This window comes from Citrus clementina, unplaced genomic scaffold (genome assembly GCF_000493195.1).
Source record: "Citrus clementina cultivar Clemenules unplaced genomic scaffold, Citrus_clementina_v1.0 scaffold_8, whole genome shotgun sequence".
NCBI lineage: Eukaryota > Viridiplantae > Streptophyta > Magnoliopsida > Sapindales > Rutaceae > Citrus > Citrus x clementina.
The window spans coordinates 6,387,912-6,395,183 of record NW_006262022.1 but is presented as its reverse complement, the minus strand read 5'-3'; the positions used below and the strand labels follow the sequence as shown (position 1 = coordinate 6,395,183).

The 7,272-nt window shown below is 32.4% G+C and overlaps 1 non-coding gene across 1 annotated transcript; it reads right to left on the bottom strand.

Moving 5' to 3' along the window:
* Positions 1-5,636: 5,636 nt before the first annotated feature.
* LOC112096530 lies at positions 5,637-5,743 on the bottom strand. Its single transcript, XR_002904433.1, has one exon. It is a non-coding gene; the product is annotated as a small nucleolar RNA R71 (small nucleolar RNA).
* Between the last annotated feature and the right edge of the window lie 1,529 nt (positions 5,744-7,272).

Sequence of the window (7,272 nt, the reverse complement as noted above, 5' to 3'; positions counted from 1 at the left end):
TAGTAGTGCTTAACATGAACCATATAGAGATCAATTACACATCTGATATAGGGTGCTGCCAAGTTACATTATTTAATCAAGCAGATGGATTGTCTCTACGCTCTAGGAACCTAGGGTCAAATTACTTTCTCCACAAATTGATTGGATCCTTTTTGATAAATCTGGTTGCAACACGGGTACCCATTTTCAAATCTGGTTCAGTAACAAAATCTCGCATTGCAACCTCAGTAATATCCAAACACGGGTACCCATTTTCAAGATCATCACATAGCTACTTCCACTTAGATTCAAAAAAACTAAATGCTCTAATTAATCCTATAGCATAAGGAGAAATAATTCCATCGATAAATTCATAATTCCTTAGACCGTAAAGAAGGTGGCAGTACATTTGGTGCTGAAAATTTAACCCAACAATGACTTCACGCGGACTAGAATGACGGCTAAGTTGAGACAAGTTTTTGTTACTACTACCTTGCAAAGGAAAAGCAGACGCAGCCATAACTTTAAATCCAGCTTATTACACTATTAAGCTTCAGCAATCAAAACTTACCTTGCGCGGGAGACAACGAACAGGCGGACGGACGACGGTGGTGGCAGCGACGACAGAGACGATGGCAGCTGGAACGAGGCAGAAAAGCGGTCAAGAACAGCTGGAAGCTGCAGTTACGGCTGATCAACCATTGGTACAGCGCCGGTGCACCTAAATGGAACCCCTGGACAGCGGCGTCGGAGTCGGGGAAGAGCGTCGGTAAGCGAAGACCGGCCGGCAAGTGATGTGATAATCTTAGGTTTTTGCTATCTAGATTCTAGACATTTGTTTTTGTTTTTTTCATTTTAGTTTTACGATTTTAATTTTTTAATTTCAAATAAGATATTAATTGGATATTGGATATCCATCGGGAATCCATACCCATCCAACTTTTACTTGGATATTTTTTTAAAATATCCATATCCATGTCCAAAAAATTTTTGATGGATATTATCCAATCCAATTAGATTGGATGTATGGATATCCAATTTAAATGGACCAAATTGCCATCCCTAGTAAGATTGTTAATAGAGAACTAGAAATAAGGTTCTTTTTTATTACCAAAAGGGTGAAAATTTTTCACAATACCATTTGGAATGTTATGTGGAAGTTTGCCCTCCTCCTAATTATGGCTTATGATTCAAGAAAGGAAATTGACAAACAGAAACAATGGTGCCCTCCTCCTAATTATGGCTGGTTGAAAGCCAATGCATATACTGCTTCTAATGCTAAGAAGCAGGTAGCTGCAGGTTTGGAAGGTGTTGTTAGAGATGACACATATGTTCCAAGTGATGGTTAGTTCAACTAGGAAGGACTATTAGTTTCACAATAGAATTCCACTTACAAGGATGAGGATTCATGCAAAATTTAGTTTATACTAATAAAGAAAAAAAAATTAATTTAATTTTTGGTATATTTGTAATACAAAAATAGGATGTTCAAAGTATTTTTTAACAATGCAACATATTCTACCTTGTAGTAAATTAAAAACAATTTAACAAGAGAATTCAAAATCTGAACTCCACTGTGTGCTCTTTCTTCTGCAACTGGCTGAATCAGATCATCTTCTTCCTCTCGTCTCTAATCAACATATATGTTTTTAAGAGAATAATATTAAAACCATTAAGGCCCAAAACAATCCAGCAGCTGTCATCAGTTTACCAGCCTTTCGTTGCAAGAAAATTTTGGCCGCTACTAACCCATGCTTTGTCTTGTAACTAGAGTATTTGAGAGACTTTGACCTTGGATAATCAATGTTGTTTATGCAATCTGGTGCACAAAAGTAAAATGGAATGGAACTTAAAGCATTGTTGTTGGTTCTGGTTCCTCTTAAAGAATAAATATTCTAGCCCTCTGCTATATTGAGATCCATGCCCCCCAACGTCCCCACCCCACATATGCATCTACAAAATAATGATAACAATAACACTTAATTAATTATTTATAGAATTACGGCCATTCAAAAATTTACAAGAAAGAAAAAGTAAACAAATGCATCCATTGATTGAAATGAGGAGTTATGCAATATGGAGCTATAAAAGGTATGCATACTTGAAACTTATCTAAAATAATAAATTCATTTCATGAATTATGTTTTCCACCATTTATGGATTAAGAGCATCTTTAAGGAGAGGAAGTCTTCTGATAATCCAAAAATAGTGCAATTACAAAATTTTAAAATCTCAGGAGTTCTTTTTTTTTTTTTTGATAATCACATGATAGGTGCAATTATAAAGAAAAAGAATCCAAGTTACACTACAACATCTGTATTTTATACAATTTTTTTTTGTTTCTTTATTATTGACACAACATTGTCTTGTCGGTTCATGTTTCAAATGTATAATACCACATTTTGTACAAATTCACAAATTGTACCTATAAAATTTTTTTAACAATAACAAAAAGTGTGGCTGATATTACTTATAGGAACCATGGCACCTACATATAAAGAAATCATGCAAAGTCTAGAGAGTCATTTTAAAACCCCAATAATTTAATTATTTATGGTATTAAGGATTTGTTGGTAATTATACTGTTAAGTTGATTGATAGTACGCAAACATTTATAGCTCTATTATTATTGTTCTCTTAATATCTACCATAAGTTGAAGCAACGGTTAATAAAAAAGTAAAGTAATACTACAAGCATAAATTCTTATGAAAATTAAGATTATTAATTTTTTTTATACGCAATCACCTTATGGTTTACTTAATTAAGAATTTTATTTGACGTTTTAGATGGTGTTTACATTTTAGATTATAGTGGAAATCTTGAGAAGTGGGAACCTTGTGATTGAGAGTGTGGAGTGGGAGCAAGTTGTTTTTGCTCACTAGAATGAGAAGGGGAGTAAATGGTTTCAAATTACGGTTTTACCCTTATTTAAAGAATTGTAGCTTTTAATTACAAAATTAATAAAAAATATATTTGAAATAAAATATTTATTTCACTATATTTGTAAATTAACAATAATTATTAATATTATTAATTATGTAAATCAAAATTTTGTATTAGTTTTAATTTTAATTATGTAAAATAAAAATTATTGATAAGAGCAATACAAATGAAACATTATTATTAATAATATAGTGCAAAATTAATAGTTTCTTAGAATAAACTATTTATTATTAATATTAAATAAATATAATACTATTATTTTTAAATAAATATAATAATAATTTTATCTAAATAAGATTAATATTATTCTTTTTAATAAATAGAATTTTATAAAATAAAATAATAATATTTATTAAATAAATATGATGTTATTTGTTTTATTTTACTAAATATGATTGTATTAAATTTAATAAAAGAAAGGTAAAAAAAGAAAGTTGTGGGAGTGGACCTTCCCTCGTGGGAGTGGGAATCACACTCCCTACTTCAAAATTGGGTGGGATCAACGGAGTGGGATTCCCACACCTCTTAGAATATGCAAGTAAACTTTAGAGTGGGAGGAATCTATACTTCTCACGGCCACTCCAGTAAGTAAACATAACATTAATAACTTGGTAAAATGATAGAAGTTGTTCCTTCATTGATGAGCATAATTTATATACATATTTTACCCTTAATTATATAATTACTAGTTATTTTTATTTGTTATTTTTAATTAATTAAATTATTTTATTGAATAGGGGATTAATTGAAGATTATGGATAAAAAAGGATATAAGGGAGCTCAATTTTGGAAGCGTTAATTAATTGATTTTAGAAGCAATTAGACATACATGCATGTGGAAGTGAAGCCGAGGAAACCGAAGCTAGTAAATTAATTGATCTAGCACATGAAGAAGAATTTAAGCATAACATTGGCTTTAGCTTAGTTAAGTTACACGTGCATGGCTTTGTAATATTTGGAAAGCAATTTAAATGGGACCCGCACTTGGCTTTCATAATTGGAAAAGGAATCTTAAAGCAATTCCAAAGGTGGTCACGTGTGAGAGCTAAAGGAAATAAAAGGCAAGCCTTTTGGCTTTAGGATTTAAGAGATGGGGCCCATTTCAAAGATTATAAAAGGGAGTTTTGGCTTTTGGAGAGCGAGGCGGCCAGAGGACAGAAACAAAAGGCTGGAAGAGAGCAATCGGCAGTAGCAATATTTCGGCTTCCATGGCTGATTTTATTTTTTTTGTTGCTCACAATTCAAGTATGTCTAGCTAATTTTCTTATACTGAGGTTAAGGATGAAACCCTATTCAATGAAATAATTATCTTTTTATTTAATTAATTCCCTATATATGTTCTTTGATGATTATGGTTTTTATTTCACATGATTAATTGGATGTTAATAAAATCTTTTCATCAATTCTGTCATGCATTATTGATTGTTAGGATTAATATTCGATTAATTCTATGCTTGGATCTATAAAGTTTATACATGATTATCTTTGACTCTATGTCTTTCATTAAATTGTTTACATAGAGTGCTTAGTAAACTTTGACTCTTTGTTATTCAATATGTTTACATGGGATACTTAGATATCGTATTATTAAGTAGAAAAAGAACCTACATTAGATTTAATTACTTGGGCTTAATTGTTATATCCATGAGATGACATAGATTGATTTCGAGTTGTCACTCTAAAATTGGGGATTAATTAATATTTAGATAATTACTAATTGAATAGTGGTGGATTCCGAAACCTTGGTAATTTTTATCTCATTAAATTCTCATTTACTTTAATTGTTTTCTTAGTTTAATTAGTTTAATTTCTCTTAAAACTCAATTTGCTCAACTAGGTTAGAATTAATATTAATTTTAGATTTAAATTAGACTTTTCAATTTATAACAATCCCTGTGGATCGACCTCGTTACCACTTTTCTATCTCTAGATTCGTGCGCTTGCGAGTATATTAAAATTTTCACAACAAGTTTTTGGCGCCGTTGCCGGGGATTGTGCTAGAAAGTCAGTTTAATCTAGGTTGATTTGATTCTTCCACTAGTTATAATTTAGGTTGTCTTTTATTTTTTATTTTTTATTTTTTAATTAAAAAAAAAAATAAAATTTATTTGTCTTTAAATTCATTGTTTGGTTGTTTGATTTCTTTTATTTAATTTTTATTATTGTTGATTTGTTTTATTTTATTTTTTTTTTCTTTCTTTCCTTGTCTAGTTAGTTTATGAGTGTTTGGGAACGTGATTTAACAAATCGTTTGGTTAAAAGAGAGTCAAAAATTGATAGTAGTCAAACTAGTTCTTTAGAAGTGATGGATGACCCAAATAGACTATTGCCAATACTTCCACCAATGCAAGCAGAGAAAACCCTTAGAGAATATTTTTCACCACTTGCAGCCAACCAACCATCTTGTATTGTGTTGCCACAAACCACAGCAACACACTTTGAACTCAAGCCCTCTGTCATTCAACTTTTACCATCTTTCCATGGGTTAGAGAGAGAGGATCCATATTTGCACATTAAGGAATTTCTTGACATATGCTCTACATTCCGTTTTCAAAATTTTAATGATGAGTCAATTAAGCTTCGTATGTTCCCTTTCTCATTAAAAGACAAAGCAAAAGCTTGGTTGAATTCACTTCCTGCTGGATCTATTAGTACATGGGATGAATTGAGTAATAAGTTTCTCACCAAGTTTTTCCCTATGTCTAAAACAAATGCCCTTAGGAGAGAGATAAGTGATTTTTATCAAAGAGAGGGTGAGCAATTTTACGAGTGTTGGGAAAGATTCAATGATTTACTCCTCAAGTGTCCCCACCATGGTTTTGAAAAATGGAGACTTATACAATGCTTTTATAACGGTTTAACCATGTCAAATCGTCATATGGTAGAGTCTATGAATGGTGGGAGATTTTTGAACTTACATGAAGGGGCTGCATGGGATTTCTTTAATTCACTTTCTGAGAATTCTCAACAGTGGGATTTTTCAAATCAAAGAGAAAAATCATCTCAAGTTTCTAGAAAGGGGTTATATGAAGTTAAGGATGATTTTGATGTGAAATCCACTCTAGCTACACTTTTTAGGAAAGTAGATGCCTTAGCTCTGAACCAATCAATGAATCATCATCCTAGTGTAGCTAATGAGGTTTGTGCTATTTGTTCTAACGTGTCTCATACAGCACAGAATTGTCCATCATTACCAGCCTATCAAGAGGCTTATTCTGAGCAGGTACATGCCTTACAATCATATGAGAAAACCTCCAATAATCCATATTCATCCACATATAATCCTAATTGGAGGAATCACCCTAATTTTTCTTGGAAACAAAATCAACCTTTGTCAAACCAAGGAGGACAACAATTTAACATGCCCAATCAACAATTTGTCCATCCTAACCAAGTATATCCTCCTGCCCAACAACCTATGTCTCAATTTGTTGCACCCCAACAAAGAAAGCCTTCTTTAGAGGATACACTTCAAAGTTTCATTCAGTCAACCCAACAAGCTTTTCAGTCAAACACTCAAGCTATTCTAAAGCTTGAACATCAATTGGGTCAATTAGCAACTACTGTAGCTGAGAGAGAAAAAGGAAAATTTCCAAGTCAACCAATTCCTAATCTCAAAGGAGTGCACGAAGTTGGATCGAGTTCAAGCCATCAACATGAAGAAGCAAAATCTGTTATGACCTTGAGAAGAGGAAAATTATTTGACAACAAAGTAGAGGTTCAAATAAGGAAGATATCTGAGCCTACTTCTTCAGATTCAGTTCCATCACAAGACTCATCACCAAATGATCCTGAAGAGAGTGGCCCGCCAGCTTACATTCCCAAGGCTCCTTTTCCTCAAAGGTTAACAAAGGTAAAGAAAGGGACTTCAACAGGTGAGATTATGGAAATCTTCAGACAGGTAAGTATAAACATCCCTTTACTCGATGCTATTAAGCAAGTTCCTTCATATGCAAAGTTTTTGAAAGATTTATGCACTAAAAAGAGAAATTTGCATGTCACTAAAAAGGCGTTTTTAACTGAACAAACTAGCAATTTACTTCAATGTAAAATGCCACCAAAATTTAAGGACCCTGGTTCTCCTACTATCTCATGTGTTATAGGGAACCAATGTTTTGATAAAGCATTATTGGATTTAGGCGCTAGTGTTAATCTCTTGCCTTACTCTGTTTACATGCAACTTGGACTAGGGGAATTAAAGCCAACTTCTATTATTTTGCAACTTGCTGATAGGTCAATGAAAATACCTCGTGGTATTATAGAGGATGTGTTGATACAGATTGATAAATTTTATTATCCTGTTGATTTTATCGTTATTGATACTCAGCATGTACATGATCCTAAGAAAC